Below are 19,347 nucleotides of genomic sequence, written 5' to 3' on the forward strand. Positions count from 1 at the left end.
AAAGTTCTTCAGCTTTCTGCAAATATCTTTGTAAAGAAGTGATCATATACTTGATTCTAACACTGGTATTTTATTCTATGCTCAGTCAAAACCAAATTTTTGTAAAACCAAAAACGTTCCATATTTTGGGGCAGGGGATTCAATTGTGATTTTGTGAATTTTTGAAATAACAATTGGGCACTATTAAATCAACTAAATTAATCTATCTACAATATATTATGTATTCATACTTCACAATAATAATAATTTTTAACTATCTTTTTCCGAATTCTAAAGATAAAACATATGGTATATGTGTATATCAAACACTGTGCATTTAAAAATTGTGTTAGGTATAAGGTTATATGAATCATGCATATGTAAACTGAATAAACAATCTTATTTTTCTCAATTGCATTTGGAATGATAATAATGCATAATAAAATAGGTAAAATAGGTAAAAATACATAATAAAATGGGCTTTAAATAAAGCAACTTACACACTCTCTTATTGAATCAGCACCTAAAGTGTTCAATCTTAATAATTCTATGTCACTGTTACTGTCCTCCCATTGTTCATCGTTTTGCTCAAGTGGGTCCAGTAAAATTGTGAGACTTGTTACCGTGTTTGGCATATTGATTATGTCACGGTTAGCTTGCCAGGCTTTGCTGTGCGGGTGAGATACTCTCGGTAGCTTGCAGGGCTCTTTGAGAGGGGAGGAGGAATCGAACTCGGATCGGCCCAGTTGGCTGTGTGCAAGGCAAACGCCCACCCGCTATGCTATGATTTCTTAAAAGATAAAGATAGTCAGCTTAAAAAGTATATTTTATATTCTAGTGTACATAGGATTATTATTAGAAATTATTAAAAAATTATTTTAAAATATTTAAAAATAGTCCTATGTACATTAGAATATAAAATTTACTTTTTAAGCTGACTATCTTTATCTTTTAAGAAATTAGTAGGACAAAGAAATGGTAGAATTGTTAAGGTACATGGCTTGTCTGTGGCTAGCCCCACTTAAATTGATACCACTGCCTGTAATTCCCGAACAATTCCAATAGTGATTCTGAGCATAGTTATAGGATAAGCCTAGAATAGCACTGGGTATGGCACAAAAACTAATGAAAATAAAAATATTTTGTAGCATCTTTTGTGGAACATACTATTAAATAGTTGCATTTTGACACAGTGTACCTATTATCTTTTGCAAAATAATAAGAATTTTTATTTTGTGGAAGTATTGTGAAAATGGAACAAAGTATTTCTGAAAATGTCTAAATCATTGATGATAAATTAAGGTAAAGGTAAGGTAAAGGCCCTCCCGTTGATCGTTGATTTTCTTGAGCAGGCCCAGTAACGTCTCCATTGGAGACTTTGTTGTTACTGTGTTTGGCATATCGAATACTCTCGGTAGCTTGCCGGGCTCTCCGAGAGGGGCGGAGGAATCGAACTCAGGTCAGCCATGTTGGCCACTTGTAAGGCGAACGCCCTACCGCTGTGCTATTACTAAATTATTAGCATAAAATCAATAGTATAATCAAGTTGAAAAAGAAACTTGCCTTCTTATTAAGACTGTTTCACCAATAAATGGATACTATAAGAAAGAGGTATCATGATATTGTTCTCTTGCCTTGGGATTCTATGTAACAGTCTAGAATATAGATTAGAAAAGATTGATACCAGAATTTGACTACATAAGGTAATTGCACTTACAGGCCATGAGAGATAGCATAGGAAGTAAGCCACTTGTCTTGCAAGTGATGAATCCTAATTTGATTTCCAGCAATGTATACGGGTGGTCCAAATAACACCAAAAGACCTCTGAACACAAAACCAAGAATAATACCTGAGCACCACAGAATGTGGTCCCGATACCCTCCACTTGCACTGCTTGTGTAAGAAATTTACATGTTTACTTTAATCTGGCTATTGGACCAAGTATTCTATCCTCCAACAAAGACAAAAGACAGAAAGCAGCAATGAGTGAAGCACAGACATTTAGATATTGTATTAAAATACATAAGTGTATTAAAATACACAAATACATCATTTGTGATTATGTTTTGTTATTCTGTCCTAATCTCAAGTTATTGAATTATTTTTCATTAACACTTGGAGTGTTAATACTCTTTGTTAGGTTTCAGATGGAAAGCTAGGAGATTTTAACTCATGCTCTTTTCCATACCTTCTGTTTTAAAGGAAAATACAAATACATACATATGTACATATTTATACATAATAAATAGATCACTGTCATTGTCCTCCCGTTGTTGATCGATTTGCTTGAGCGGGCCCAGTAACATCTCCATTGTGACAATTGCTACTGTGGTTGGCATATCAAATAGGTCACGGGTAGCTTGCCAGGTTTTGCCGAGTGGGCGAGATAACTCTCGGTAGCTTGCTGGGCTCTTCTTGAGGGGCGGAAGAATCGAACCCGGCTTGGCCGGCCTGTTTGCATGCAAGACAAACGCCCTACCCGCTGTGCTATTGCTCCAGCCCAATAAATATATATATGAATATATATAAAAATCTGACTATCCATATATGATTTCTTAAAATCTACATTAATTAGTTCATATGATTTTGATTAAACTCACTTCTAAACTTAGGCGTAAGTTTCTTAATTAACTGTTCCAAAAGCACCTATGTATTATGAAACTTTGCTGGAATTAGAATCATGTTTTTATGATCAGGGGCTATGTCACAACATTAAACAATTTTATCTTTTTTCCAGGAGATATTTTGAGAGTACACATAGAATTTCCAAAAGTGGATGAAAATTGTGTGCAATTTCCATAAAGCCCATTTGGATACGACTTTCCTTCAATGTTTAAACATGCCACTTGTAATATATGGACCTATTATATGACATTGCCATGAAAAAATTTAATGACTGCTTGAAACTGCTTTATATACTTATCTGTGTTGTCTATTCCACAATTTAATATACAAATAAAATTCTAAGCTAGACTTTGAAGTTTGTGGTTTGACCAAGAAATTTTTGTTCTTTGTGCTTTTTTTTTGAGTAAAAATTGTAAAAACAAGTCACCTTTCATTCAACTTGAAACTAATTTTTCTTTCTGGTCTTCAAAATCACTACAGGTTAAAACTGATGCCACTTTTAGAGCACTAAAAGTTGAACATTTCTGTCAGCATAATACTATTTCTTTGAAAGGAAAAAGTTCTATGTAATTCTTTTGAAAATGATGAAATAAAATTTTCTTGTCAAAAATATATTCCAGGGATATTGCTGTCAGTAAAATATCTCTGAATGGGACTTTACATTTCATATACAGATAGATAGAGAGATAGATAGATAGATAGATAGATAAATGATAGATTGATAAATAGAAAGATAGTACATTTATAGTGGGACTGCATTTTCTTTGACAATAATATATTTAAAATTGATTGACAAATGCAGTTTTTATTTTATTACATCTGCCATGCTCTAAAAGAATAAATATGTTATAACATAAAATATTCAAGAACAAAAATTATTTTAGCTTAGAGCTTAACAAAGAAGCAAGTGAATATAGGTCAGTGAAACATGATTCCTTTATGTCTTATATATTTCTAAAAGTCCCACAACATAAGATCACAATATTTGAGTGCCAAGGTTCCAATATATGTATTCTATAATTATATACATATAATTATATATAAATAATGAAACAATCCTTTAGATTTAATAGCATTCAAACACATTTTCCACAAATGGCTCAAGATTTGTTGATAAATTTTAGCTTTCTTTTTTGCTGGCTAATGAGAAAAAGCATAAAGAATTTATATAATATGATTTCTGTGTTACCATCTTTTATCAGAGTTCTGTAAATTATTATGCAAAAACTTTATTCTGAAAATGGGAAGCAAGCCTCATTTTATGGTGCCATTAATAGATATATATTATATACTATATATAATATATTATCTATCTATCTATATATATATATATATATTCAGAGTTGGATCATATCCAGTGGTGCTCTTTCCCGGATCCCTCACATGATGACTTGTTCATAACTTTACCTAAAAAAAGAGAAAATCTTATAATGGTTAAAGCATTAGTATCCAGGGGCTGGAGTGATAACACAGCGGGTAGGGCATTTGCCTTGCACGTGGTCAACCTGGGTTCAATCCCCGGCATCCCATATGGCCCCCCAAGTACCACCAGGAGTACTTCCTGAGTGCAGAGCCAGGAATAACCTCTAAGCATCTCTGGCTGTGACCCAAAAAGAAAAAAAAAAGCATTAGTATCTGAACTAGATATACTTGGCTTGAAATATAACTTACAAAGGATTATAGTTATCACTTCACATGAACTGTTTAAAATTCCAATAGCATCAGTTTTCTTAGCTGTAAAATTGTGGTATTTGTTCTATGACACAGGATAATAGAGAGGATAAAGTGGATAATGTGTACAAATAGCACCGTTGTCTCTTACTAGTTGAGGAAACTTTGAAAAGTTCAAATATCTGGCTGTAAGTTCTTTGTAAAATGGTGATTTCATAATTCTTTCCTGAGTTATAAGTTATAAGGATTAACTAAGTTTATATTTATAGTAGACCACATTCTTGAAATATACTGGTGCATCACAATCTAAAACTTGGGATATGGAATGCCTATTAAAACTATGTGAATACTGAACATGTCTGTTCACATGTTGAACACTGAGTGACTGAGAGCTGTGTGCCTCTCATTCTTGGGCTTGTTTAAAATATGTTCTTTCCTTACATTTCCGTATGTTTGCTTAGGCAAATATTTAAGACATTTATAATTCAATCTAGACTTCTTAAACATTTCAACTTCTCTACTCTTTTTTTACCAGGAAATTTGAACCAAACTTGACTACATAGGTATATTGAACAGACGCATAAGTCAAACCTTAGTGGAATGAATGATCATTCATCTTAAAATAAATTTTTGAGATTTTTCTTGAAGCTATCTACTATTTTGTCACTGCTTCCTTGCCTTTCTTTCCTACCTCCACTTTTACTGTTGCCATAGTATTGTAGCAATATATCACCTGTTTTTTATTTATTTTATTTATCTCTTTTTTAATGTCTGAAATAGAACTAAGTTTACATTATCTTGAATAATCTTTCCCATTTCTATCTACTTTCTAGGTATGGGATTTTATTGAGTGGGTTCTGCTTCAACTGAAAGTGCTTGCTGGCTCAGTGTTTGCTTTATTTATTTTATTTTTTTATTTATTTTTGAATCAATGCTCTTGGCCAAGTTTGTGTTGACAAGGACACCGACGCCTCCAACACCTCTTTTATCGCATGTTCCGAGGAACAATTCTTCTCCAGTGTTGAAAACGGCATGGTGAGATTCGTGCCTTCTTGTCTCGGTCAGACCAATGATGTCGTACTTGATCATTCGCGCTTGTACCATCAGGTCCTCGATGGATGCATCTGATGCTAGGTACGTGCATTGGAAGTACAGACGATAATTTTTATCTTCCTTCGTTGTGGCAGCCTAGGTCGGCCTTGAGATTTTGTTGGCCTCTCCATTCTCATCCTTCTCTGTACTGCCATGTCCGTGAAGGCTTCAGGGTCAGATGAATGAGACCAGTTGTAGTTACTGGTTTTGGCATATCGAATACACAACGGATAGCTTGCCAGGCTCTTCCGTGCGGGCGGAATACTCTCGGTAGCTTGCCAGTCTTTCTGAGAGGGATGGAGGCTTTTGGGGCAACCTCTAATCACCCTTGTAGGTGTTACCATATTTGAACCCTATTAAATACGGTACGATAATTCCGGAAGATGGGTATTTATTGTTTAGTGTCTTAATGTTTAGTGTCCGGAAAGCGTCCTGGAGTGTGGCACGGCTGGGTAGTGGAAGTAGTGTCCATAGTGGAAGTCTGCCAGTGGGGTATTTATATAGGTAGGGTGGGTCTCCTGTGCGCAATCCGATCCCTGGGTGGTTGATGGAAGCAGACAGGGCAGGGTAGGGTGGGGCTCCTGATTAGAATGCCTTTGTCACCTGTGGTTGGTGGGAGCAAGCAGAGAAGCTCTGTCCCTGGGTCCGCCAAGCCTCCAGTCCAAGGTCTCAGAGAGTTCCGCTTATCTTGTTCTGTGGGTCTTCAGTCATGCGTGGGTCTCGGTCGGAGCTGCCACGCGGGTCCGGAAAGCATCCTGGAGTGTGGCAACGGCTGTGGTTGGTAACCACTCTAGTCCAGTGGTCATCTTTAAATCTCATTACGTGACCAGCCCATCTGATTTTTGACACCTTGGGAAATGAGACAGCGTCCCTGATTCTTGATCGTCGATGGATGTTGGAACTCCGGATTTTTTCTCTCATTTGAGTGAAACGTGATATTCCAAGCATAGCTATTTCTATTCTTCTTTGGGAGACCTGAATAGCATTCTCATGAAATTGGAAATTGGAAATATACAGCTATTAATTTTTTTGCTTTTAAAAAAAGCAATCTGTGCAAAAAACAAGCAAAATTACATAGAAGATAGTGTAATCGTGATTACGCTTTTAAAAATATATTTGTATATTTTGCAAGACACTCAAGGTAAAGCAAAATATAATCCAGTATTTATATCTTCCATTTTCCTTGTAATCAAAACAATCCAAGAACTTACCTGGGTTTTAATATACATCATTTATGAATATCAACAGTTCTGGCCTTCTACTTGCTCTTCTTCCACCCCAGATAAAGCCTCTGGCTCTGGGCACATCTCTTTGATTCCACTGTTCTTCCTGCATTAACATATGCCTCAGAGACATATGTTGACATCACTTGGGCTTTGCAGAACAGGAAGTAAAAGTCCCTCCCTATTATCAGCAACCTCTGCATCTGATCTCTGCCATATCTCCTGAAACACACTGCCAGAGGATCTATTTAACAAATTACACACCCCTCATTCTGTGACAACAGACAGAAAAACAAACAAACAAACAAACAAACAAAAAATACCCAAACCCCTTAAGTCCAATCCCATAGCATCTTTTAGGGGTTTTAGCTATCAAACTCACCCTCAATACAGCAAGAACACTAGAAAACTAATGTTGGAAAACACATAGAAGCCCCCAAAGTTCAATGAGCAAAACAATACCGCTGATGATTGTGGAGCATAGCAACAGGAGCCAGAGCAGATAAGATCAGTCCCTGCATAGCAGATAAAACCTGTCCATGCATAGTGACTCAGTAGGGAGTGTCTGGGCACATTTTACAAGCATCAGGTATCCAGCCTTGAGTCTCACACAACCCCCCAAGAATTGTCACTTACCCTTAGTGAGTCATTCCTAACTGCAGCATCTAGCCCTAATTGGGATCGGAACTGGGCAAAGCAAAGTTGGAAAGGTGATAGGTCAGTCAAGCTAAACTTTGTGTGACTGGATCATTCTCTTAAGTTGAAACCCTCTATAAAATATGTGTGCATTTGGTAATAAAATGAATGGCTATCGGCTGTCTCCTGGAGTGGTTTCTCTGCGAACCCATCATCCTTCATCCCACGTCTGCCTGGACCCAGTGTGCAACATGTCTAGGAAGTTTGGGGAAAAACTTCTCCCCAACAGATGATAAAAATCACCAACTAGCTCAGTAATTCCTCAGAAAATGGCTTTAGTAACACCAAGATTAGGATGATCAGTGAGCTCAAAGAAATAATAGCACAGGTAGTCAGAAAAGCTCAAGAAAGCATGTCTCTGTAACTGTCATTGTCCTCCCGTTGTTCATCGATTTGTTCGAGTGGGCCCAGTAACATCTCCATTTTGAGACTTGTTGTTACTGTGTTTGGCATATTGAATATATCAGGGGTAGCTTGCCAGGCTTTGCCATGCGGGCGAGATACTCTCGGTAGCTTGCCAGGCTCTCCGAGAGAGGCGGAGGAATCAAACCTGGGTCGGCAGGGTATGCCGCGTGAGAGGGAAATGCCTACCCACCTCTACTAGATTAAGAAAAGTTAAAAACATAGCAACCAATCATCACAAATTGACTTTTATTGGCTTATTCTTCTAATGATTCTATTCTCCATTCCTTTAAGTTTTATTGGAGCAAGTAATATGAACTAAATTTGCTATATTCCTGGCAAGGGAACAAGCTTGGTGATGGGGGGAGGGGGGGATGCTGAGGACACTGGTAGAGGGAAAGGGGCCTTGTAGGTGGGAATGGACATTGGAATACTGTATGCTAGTGTATATACAATGCTTGAGGGGTTATTTTTGTATTTTGACCACACCTGCAGTGTTTAAGGCTTCCTCTTGGCTCTACACTCAGGCATCACTTTCAGTTGTGCTTGGACGACCATATTGGATGTCAGGATTCAAACCTGGATCAGGGGAGTGTCGGGGATAGCACCCTCATCATTGTTCTTTTTTTTTTTTTTTTTTTTTTTATAAATCTCTCCTATCCCATGCTGTTCTTTAAGCAACTCACTTTGTTTCCAAGATGTCATTTATGTTCCCATGGTTTCTTATTTTCTTAAAATCAGAAGCAGAATTATAGGGATTGTTTAAGCAATAAAAGTTTCAGTTGTTCATCTTGTGTCCATTATTTTGATTCTTGGCATTACATTCCATTCTTCAAACACCACCGAAAACCATCCCTGAGCACCAAGTCAAAAGTGCTAGTTGTGACCTCCCTAAATGACCCGAAAATTGAAGAATAAAATGGCACATCACAATTATTTTTTCGATTCTCTTGACTCCCAAATTACTGATTTAAGCATTACAAGTAGATGGTATATTTTCCACTAAGTTTTTAAGAACTTGTTTCTAGCAAAAGTTTTATAGGATCAAATGGTCATCCTCTCTCTCCTTTGAGATTTTAGCAAAGTATTTTACAATCATTTCACAGATTTTTATTTTTATTTTGAAAACATGTTTTACTGTCTTCTCTTTTCAATAAACTAGAAATTTAAAAATATAGATTTATGGTATAACCTAAACACTTTCATCTAAACTCTAAATACTGAAATTTCCCAAGAATAGACTGTTCACAGTGGCCAAAATTTGGAAAAAATCCAAGTGCCCAAGAGCAGATGACTGGTTAAAGAAACTTTGATACATCTATATAATGCAATATTACTCAGCTATTAGAAAAGATGAAGTCATGAAATTTACACACAAGTGGTTCTACATGGAAAGTATCATGATAAGTAAAATGAACCAGAAAGAGAGGGACAAACATACATTCATTTGGGGAATATAAAGTAACAAAATGGGAGTCGAACACCCAAGAATAGTTAAGATAAATACCAGGAGGTCTGCTCCAGGGCTTGGGAGTTGTCCTCACATGTGGGGGTGGGGCGAGGTTATGGGGGTGAAAGGCAGTTCAGATAGAGAAGGGAACACCAAGTAAAAAATGTTTGGAGGACTACCTCAGGATGCAAGATGTGTGCTGAATGTAGACTATAGACTGAACACAATAATCACTCAAAACCTCTATTGCAAACTACAATACCCTAAAGGAGAGAGTGAGCAAAAGGGAATGCCCTGCCACAGAGGCAGGGTGGGGTGTGGGGGATGGGGTGTCGGGGTGGGAGGGCTACTGGGATCATTTTTGATGGAGAATGCTCTGGTAGAGGGATGGATACTCAATCATTGTATGACTGAAACCGAAGCATGAAGGTTTGTACGTCTACAACTGTACTTCATGGTGTTTCACTAATATATATATATATATATATATATATATAATATACAAACAAACAAACACTGTCCTCCCGTTGTTCATTGATTTGCTTGAGCAGACCCAGTAATGTCTCCATTTTTGAGACTTGTTACTGTGTTTGGCTTATTGAATACATCATGGGTAGCTTGCCAGGCTTTGCTGTGCAGGCGAGAGACTCTCAGTAGCTTGCCGGGCTCTCTGAGAGGGGCGGAGGAATCAAAACTGTCTCGGCCAGCCTGGCTGCACAGAAAACAAATGCCCTACCACTGTGCTATTGTTCCAGCCCCCCAAAACAAACAAACAAACAAACAAAACAAAAATACAGCAACAACAACAACAACAAAAAGAATAGAATTCTGGAAACAAATTTCTTTTTTGAAAAATTCATTTCCTCTTATTTGTACTATTACTGCAAAAGAAAGTTGACTCACACTATAATTGCATCCATCTACCCTGACTCTACTTCAAAAACTAGACTTATTCTGTACTTGAATACAACGTTTTTGCATTTCCATCATTCTATAACAAGTTCCAACACACTAAATTGACCTCTTCCACCAAATAGTCTAACTATGCTGTATATATTTGCTGCTGGAGGCGGGGGGCGGGGGCACACTCAGCATGATGGTCAGGAGTCGCCTCAGTGGTGCTGAGCAGGCATGCATGCCAGGGATGAAATCTGGAACTCCTACATAAAAGCATATGCTCCAGTTCTTTGATCCATATACCTTGTTTCAGCTTTAGACTTTCTAAAATTTTAAGAAATGTGAATCCTTGGCTTATTGCATGCATTAAAATATTACTATTAAATAACCAATATATACTAAGAGATGCCAATATTTTTAATGATAGTATTAAACAGGATCTCATAACCAAATGGAACTAGTATCCATCTGTAAAAATAAATGATTCATTTTATACCAATATTAAAAGTAGGTGGTTTTTCCTAAAGATTGACAGAAAGGTCTGGCTTCCAGTTTTATATATTTTCATAGAAATAGAAATGATTATTCAAATTGCTATTCAGATTTTTTTAAAGTGTTGTGTCTCTCTATTTAGAAAAGGACAGTTCTCCACTCAAAGACAATGTACAATTCTATATAAATATCAAGAAGCACAGCTGGTACAATCCAACCATTTTAAAAAGAATTCTAAGTTTTGAAATAGAAAATCTTATTATAAAATGTGTGTGAATGAATTTAAGCATAATGAATAAGCTCAATAATCATTAAAAATAAACCATGATAAATATTTTTAATTCTTTTATTTAACCACACCTTATGAAGACTTTAAAAATACATCAGTGATGCGTATCATAGTGAAATTTAATTTACACAATGGGTAAAATATAATATTTATCACTTTGACTATACTTTTTTGCCTCTCTGGGATATATTCCCAGGAGTGGTATTGCTGGATCAAATGGGAGCTCAATTTCTAATTTTTTGAGAATCGTTCATACTGTTTTCCAAAAGGGCTGAACCAGTCGGTGTTCCCACCAACAGTGAAGGAGTGTCCCTTTCTCACCACATCCGCGCCAGCACCGGTTGCTTTTGTTCTTGTGGATATGGGCAAGTATAGTCGAAGTGACATCTGTAATTGTCTGTTTATTGCAATAGCCAGAATCTGGAAAGAACCTGAGTGCCTGAGAACAGATGACTGGTTAAAGAAACTTTGGTACATTTATACAATGGAGTACTATGTAGCTGTTAGAAAAGACAAAGTCACAAAATTTACATACAAGTGGTACTACATGGTGGTGGCTGGTCCTGGAGGTCTTCGGCTGCCGTAGCCCGGGTCGGGGCGGGGAGGAAAGCTCAACCCGCTCCCCTCCAAGGGACTCCGGGAAGGAACACCCAGGCGCGGGGGCAGAGACTGCACTGTTCTCGTCCGGGATCTGGATTTTATAGTCTCTGAGTCTTGGCCGCTGATGGGATTACACGGCGCCAGGGGACCAGGTGGTGGGTGTGACCCCCGCCTACTTTGGACAAACTTGCAGGCTATCGAATGTAGCCTGCCCACAGGGCAGAGTCTGGCAAACTCCCCGTGGCCTACCAAATATGCCAAATACCAGTAACAATGATGGGTCTCATTCTCCTAAAGAGCCGTGAATATAATCTCAGGGCTAGGATGAAAGAGACGTTACTGGGGCCTGCTCGAGGCAATCGACGATTAACAGGATGATGAAATGAAATGAAATGAAATGGTACTACATGGAAAGTATCATGTTAAGTGAAATTACTCAGAAAGAAAGGGATAGACATAGAAAGATTGCATTTATCTGGGGAACATAAAGTAACAAAATAGGAGACTAACACACAAGAATGGCCGAGATTAGTACCAGGAATTTTACTCCATGGCTTGGAGGCCAACCACACATACTAGGGGAAATGGGAGCTCAGATAAAGAAGGGAACACCTAATAAAGGTGTTGGGAGGATCCTCCCAGGATAGGAGAAACGTGCGGAGAGTAGACTATAGACTAAACATGATTGTCACCCATTACCTCTTTTGCAAACCACAACACCCAATAAGAGAGAGAGAACAAAAGGGAATGCCCTGCCACAGAGGCAAGGTGGGATGGGAGGGATGGGGGGTGGGAGGGATACTGGGATCTGTGGTGGTGGGATATGGGCATCGGTGGAGGGATGGGTATTTGATCATTGTATAATTGAAACCCAAGCACAAAAATGTGTAAGTCTGCAACTGTACCTCATGATGTCTCACTATTAAAATTTTTTTTAATAAAAAATAATATTTATCATTTAGTGTTGAGTTTATTATAAGAAGAGTTTTGACATTATAATTAAAATTGGATCATCTAAAGAAATGACCAGTGGGGGTGGAGAGAGAGAGTACAATGGGTAAAGTTCTTTTCCTCCATGCAACAGACCCAGTTATCCTTCTCCACACTCCAAATGGTTCTCTGAGTACTGTCAAGAGTGATCTTTTAGATCACTTAGATCTCTGAGTTCCCTATCTGAAATAAGCCATAGTACAGCCAGGTGTGACTCCAAAACTTCAAAAAAAAATTGAATAGTATTTGGAAAATTATCTTGGTTTCTATGAAATTCCACAATTAGTAATCAGTAAATTAATTGAAACCTTGTACTGTAGCATAAAAAATAACATCTGAAAATTCAGAGTAGAGAATTATACTATGGTTATACTACAATTATACATTGTAGAAATTCTCAAGTGCATTTGAACAATCCTGGACAGTCTATAAAATGACTTTCAAAGTCATTTATTAAACTCTTGAGATTACAAAACAATTGCTTAACACAGGGTGCTATAAAAGTACTAAAATGCCAATGGAGAAAATGTAAAATTTGAATAAAAAGCTTTCTATTGGGAGTATGAATCTCTATCCTTCAAAGAACAAAAAATGTTGTTATTTTACTATTACTTGGAAGCTAAGTGGTTTTTGAACTGGAGAAATTCAAGCATTTATTCTAATAAAAGTCATACAAAAAACTAGCTGGAAATTACAGAGTCCTACTTTCATATTCTTTCTCATCTTCATTATATAGCTACATGCTATAAGATCATAGGCGACTTTAGCATTTACAAGAAAAATAATTGATGATAAATTAAAAATGCCACCGGCCAATCAGATCTAAAGCATGCCTTCCTTTTACACTAAAACTTCCCTCTAGATTAAATTTTATTCTATAATTTAGCTGTAAGCATGTTTATAGGGGAACGAGTAATTTATCTATGTCTACAATCCTCATAATTGTTTTTTTCTTAGTGAAATTTCATCAGTTATTAAGTAATCATATCAGTACTTTTTTCTAGCATATGGAGTGTCACTGAAGATGCATACATCTGAGCTTGTTGAAAGTTATTTGTGCTTTGGCTTAAATCCATTTTATTTTTTTGAATTGTTCTGACACTTATTTTTGAAGGACTAATTTCAAATATAAAAATGAACATAGCAGGACAAAATTAATTGCTTCTAATATTTTCTGAAATTTCAATTTTTATTGGAGCTATCTCTTTTCTTATGCATGTTGACGAAGAAGAAAATTTTGACTCTATGTATTCATATCTTTTTCACTGTATATGTCCTCCTGAGCTTTGCCAATGCTCACTCCTGGGCAGCAGGACTGTCCCTGAGCATTTCTGAGTAAGGCCTTAATTACTATCCCCACCAATAATACAAAATAATAAAACAAATCCATTATTTTTTGGTGTTCAATTGATTTTTAAATAGATTTTACAAACATCAATTGTGTATTTCCTCTGGAAATAAAAGACTCTGAAAGCATATTCTCATCTCTAATATTTTTGAGAGTGACAATAGTTTTTTCTCTCAGAATACTTAAGTAGAAAGAAAGAAAACAAAAATAAAAAATAGTGTAAAAATAATTGGTAATGCATAATATGATAATGGTGGTGAGGACATAGAAATAATGGGTAAATTGACATTTCTATCACTACCAGTTTGGCAGAGGAAACTGATTATGACATAAACAAATATACCAACGTAGTATATTACAGAGAAACAAATAGTCTACATGATGCTAGTTTTAGAAAATTTATAATATTTAATAATATATAACAACCACCAAATGTCCTGGATAAATATAGTACATTACTTAATATTAGCACTACTTATAGTCTCAATGTTCTTTCTTCTGTTGAAATGGCCATTCTTCTTTCGTCTTTCTAGAAAGCATCTGTTCATCCTTCAATATCCAGTGCATGATTATCTTGTTTGGAGACATTCCTAAACCTCTTCAGGAGAATAAATATATCCTCCTTTCAGGGACTGAAGGAATTTTTGTGATTTATTGCCTAACATTATCCTCTGTAATTATTTATGAGTGTGAATATTCATGATGTGATGACTTCTATAGATAAGGGACCTTAACTACTCATTTTAAGTTTTCAGAAATTTTGAGCATTTGTCATATGAGTAGACAGTATTTCAATACTTTTAAATGGAATGCCTCTCTAAAATGCCAAGTTACACATAAACTAATGATGGAAGGCCCAGGCCATAGGGGATTCTAGTATATTCTCCTATGTTTAAGTTGTTAAGAAAAAAAATACACTGGACTGTCCTCCCATTGTTCATTGATTTGCTCAAGCGGGCCCAATAACGTCTCCATTTTGAGACTTGTTGATACTGTGTTTGGCATATTGAATACGTCATGGGTAGCTTGCCAGGCTTTGCCGTGTGGGCGAGATATTCTCCCTAGCTTGCTTGGCTCTCCAAGAGGGGTGGAGGAATTGAACCGGGCTCAGCCGGACCAGCTGCACAGAAAGCAAATGCCCTACCACTGTGCTATCACTCCAGCCTCCAAATTCTCCAAATCCTCCAAATCCTTTCCATGTCCTTATTCCCTCATGGAAAGGATTTGAAGAATTCACTGCTGGTAAGAATTTTCTCTCTTTCAACCTGGTGGAATCAGTAAGGAGAGTTCTCAGTAAATTTAAAGTTGAGCTGCTTTGGGGTATGTAACCCTCATGAGAGAAAAATATTCATTCAAAAGGTTGTAAGCACACCACTATTCATGGAAAGACTAAGTAAAATAGCTAAGATATGTAATCAAACTAGATACTCAACAGCAGTTCAGTGGATCATGAAGGTGTATATATAAATGGTGTATATATACTACTCAGCTACAAGAAATGATGAAGTCATGCAATTTGCTTCAGCATGGAAGAGAACTGGAGAAAGGGAGAAGAAGGACAAACACAGGATAATATCACTTATAAGTGGTATTTCGGGTAACTGGATGAGGAAAAGCAATGTTTTAAAGGACAGATATTTAGACCCTTGGACCCAGATGATAGAGACAAAAGAAGGAAAGTGTGAGAAGAGATAGATGAGATGAAATGGGGGCAGAGGTGAAGGGAACTCAGGTACATCAGTGGTAGTTAAAAAATGATAGAGCTAAATATTCAAACCAGAGTTAATAACACTGAAATTCCAAAATTCAAACTTTAATTACAAGATTTTAAAGGTGCCTGTCAAGATGACAGGTTCTGACTGGGGAAGGGGTGTAGGAGAGAGAATCCGGAAAAACTGGTGGAGGGATTGGGGATGGAATATTGTACATCAAAAGTCCAACTGTGAATAACTTTGTGATTCCCGTTGCTTTAGCACTGCACTGTCCTCCCATTGTTCACCGATTTGCTCGAGTGGGCCCAGTAATGTCTCCATTTTGATACTTGTTACTGTATTTGGCATATCAAATATATCACGGGTAGCTTGCCAGGCTTTGCCCTGCGGGCTAGATACTCTGGGTAGGTTGCCAGGCTTTCTGAGAGGGGCAGAGGAATTGAACCTGGCTTCCCGTAAGGCAAATGCCCTACTGCTGTGCTATTGCTCAAGCCTCCAAATCCTCCAAATCCTAAAATCCTCCAAATCCTCTAAATCCTTTTCATGGTTTTACTCCCTCACAGAAAAAGGACCTGGAGAATTCACTGCTGGTGAAAATTATGTCTGGTTCAAACTGGTCGAAACAGTATGGAGAGTTCTCAGTAAATTTAAAATTGAGCTGCTTTGGGGTATATAACACCCATGAGAGAAAAAAATATTCATTCAAAAGACGGTACATTATAAATCAAAAGCCCTACACTGAATAACTTTGTGATTTTGGTGCTTTCACATTGCACTGTCCTCCTGTTGTTAATCAATTTGCTCGAGAGGGCCCAGTAACGTCTCTATTGTGAGACTTGTTACTGTGTTTGGCATATCGAGTATGTCTCGGGTAGATTGCCAGGCTTTGCCATGCGAGTGGAACACTCTCCGTAGCTTGCCAAGCTCTCTAAGAGGGGCGGAGGAATAGAACTCGGCTCGTCAGGGCCAGCTGCGTGCAAGGCAAAAGCCCTACTGCTATGCTATTGCTCCATCCTCCAAATCCTCCAAATCTTCCAAATCCTCCAAATCGTTCTCATGGCACAATTCCCTCATGGAAGTGAAGGAATAATGCCATGAAAAGAATCTGGAGGAATTCACTGCCAGTGAGAATTATGTCTGGTTCAACCTGGTGGAAACAGTATGGAGGGTTCTTAGTAAATTAAAAATGGAGCTTCTCAGGGGTCTATAACCCCCATGAGAGAAAAAATATTCATTCCAAAGGTTGTAAGCACACAAGTATTCATGGCTAGACTCAGTGAAAGAGCCAAGATATGTAATCAACCCAGCATTCAACAGCAGATCAGTGGATCATGAAGACCCATATAATATAATCGATGTATATATGTTACTCAGCTACAAGAAATGATGAAGTCATATGATTTGCTGAGGCCTGAAAGACAACTGGAAAATATGGTGTTCACTGGAAAAAGGGAGAAGAAGGATAAACACAGGCTGATATCACTTGTATGTGGTATTTAGAGTAACTGGATGAGGAAATGCAATGTTTTAAAAGAGAGATGCTTGGACCCATGGACCCAGAGTATAGAGAGGGAAGAAGGAAAGAGAGAGAAGAGGTGGATGAGAAGAAAATGGGGCAAAGGTTGAGGGATCTCAAGTACCTGAGTGGTATTAAGGAGGAATGATAGAGTTAACTATCCAAACCTCAGAATCAGTAACACTAAACTTTCAAGACTCAAACTTGAATAACAAGATTTGAAAGGTGCCTGTCAAGATGACAGGTGGGGAGTGGGGGACGGGTGAGGAGAGAGAATGCGGAAACACTGTTGGAGGGATTGGTGAAGGAACCTTGTACATCAAAGGCCCAACTATCAGGAACTTTATGATTCCTGTTGCTTTACCACTGCACTGTCCTCCCATTGTTCACCAATTTGCTCAAGTAACATCTTCGTTTTGAGACTTGTTGGTACTGTATTTGGCATATCTAACACGTCCCGGGTAACTTGCCAGGCTTTGACATGTGATCGGGACACTCTCTGGAGCATGCAAAGCTCTTTGAGAGGGGCGGAGGAATTGAACCCAGTTCAGCAGGGCTGGCTGCACGCAAAGCAAATGCTCTACTGCTGTGCTATCGCTCCAGCCTCCAAATCCTCCAAATCCTCCAAATCCTCCAAATCTTCCAAGTCCTCCACAGAAAAAAACAAAACAAAACAAAACAAAACAAAACAAAAAACCAACTTTTTGGGAGTGCATTGTGGGAGTGCACTGGGGCCCCTTGGAGGGGAGCGGGTTGAGCTTTCCTCCCCGCCCCGACCAGGGCTCTGGCAGCCGAAGACCTCCAGGACCAGCCACCACCATGCTGAGACCACTCTCCGCACACATGAAGGTACTGGCAGAGGGACAAATCCACGTGGGTTCCAGGGCCGAGATCTCCAAGCCTACTCGGATTGGGGCCAAGCATCCTCCACCCAGATCCTCCAAATTCCAGTAGGCGGGGGTCACACCCACCACCTGGCCCCCTGGCACCGTGTAATCCCATCAATGGCCAAGACTCAGAGACTATCAAAACCAGCTCCTGGAACCGCGGGGCTGCATTCGCGCCTGGCAAACTCCCTGTGGCGTACCCAATATGCCAAATACCAGTAACAATGATGGGTCTCATTCTCCTAAAGAGCCTTGAATATAATCTCAGGGCTAGGATGAAGGAGACGTTACTGGGGCCTGTTCGAGGCAATCGATGAATAACAGGATGATTTGTGTGATTGTTGTGATTGTGGGATTGAGGGGAGGAGGTAATAGTCAGCAATGCACTGGGCTTTTTTCTGGCTCAGTACACAAAATCACTCCTGGTGGTGCTTGGACCAAATGATTTGCGGGAGATTGGGCCCAGGTCAGCCACATGCAAAGCAAGTAACTTACTGTACTAACTCTGTAGCAAAGATGAATATTATTAATTGGGATATTTTCCATTGTTCTAAAGGTAGATATCCATAAAAATCATACATCGATAATTTAGGAGTAATGCTGAAAACAGAGAATCTCTTTTAAAGTACATCACATTGCATGGCACAGTTTTCAACATTTTTTTTTTCAACATTTTTTTCTCTCTTTAAAGTGCTGTTTTTAGTTAATTCTTTTTTAACACTCTGAAGAAAATTTAGCTTAGTTTTCAATTTTGTGTCCTAATTTTGAATTCTGATTGAAGAACATAATTTTCATCAGGCTTTAGTAAGGGTCATATATTAAGATATTATATTATTTCATAGATGCATCATTTCATCTGCATCTGACACAGTTTAACTATACAGTCACTCAGAGTTCAGTTTTTTCCTCTTCATTATATATGTTACATCTCCCATCAACTAATAAAGAGATAAAACTTCATCTAACTTATTTTATATTAAAGCATATTCAATATTAAAATTTTAATATCAAGTGTGCACATTAAAATTTGTGTTCAAAATTCTAAGGTATATTCATCAAATAAAAAATATCGATATCCTTAATATTCTCATCCATCTTTTCTTATTTTTTTAGACCAGGCCCAGCTGTGCTAAGTGCTTATGTTTGGCTCTGCCCTTAGGGATCACTTCGCGTGAGGGCTCAAGAGACCATATAGAGTACCAGGGATTAACTTGAGTTTTCCACATACAAGGCAAATACCATACCATTCTCATCCCTAACCGATGTTAATATTACCTATACTGTCTATACCTCTACAAGCTACAGTGCATTCAATTTATTTGAAATACAAGCTAAATTGCAATAAAAACAATCTATTCATGTGAAAATAGTCATTCAGAAATGTTACAAAGCATTCGTGTATTCACCAATCCTGTTATAACAGAATTCAACTGTAAAGAAGAGAATAACAAGTGAGCTGGATGGTTATGTATGAAAA

This window comes from Sorex fumeus, unplaced genomic scaffold (assembly GCF_029834395.1).
Source record: "Sorex fumeus unplaced genomic scaffold, SorFum_2.1 ptg000055l, whole genome shotgun sequence".
Classification (NCBI taxonomy): domain Eukaryota; kingdom Metazoa; phylum Chordata; class Mammalia; order Eulipotyphla; family Soricidae; genus Sorex; species Sorex fumeus.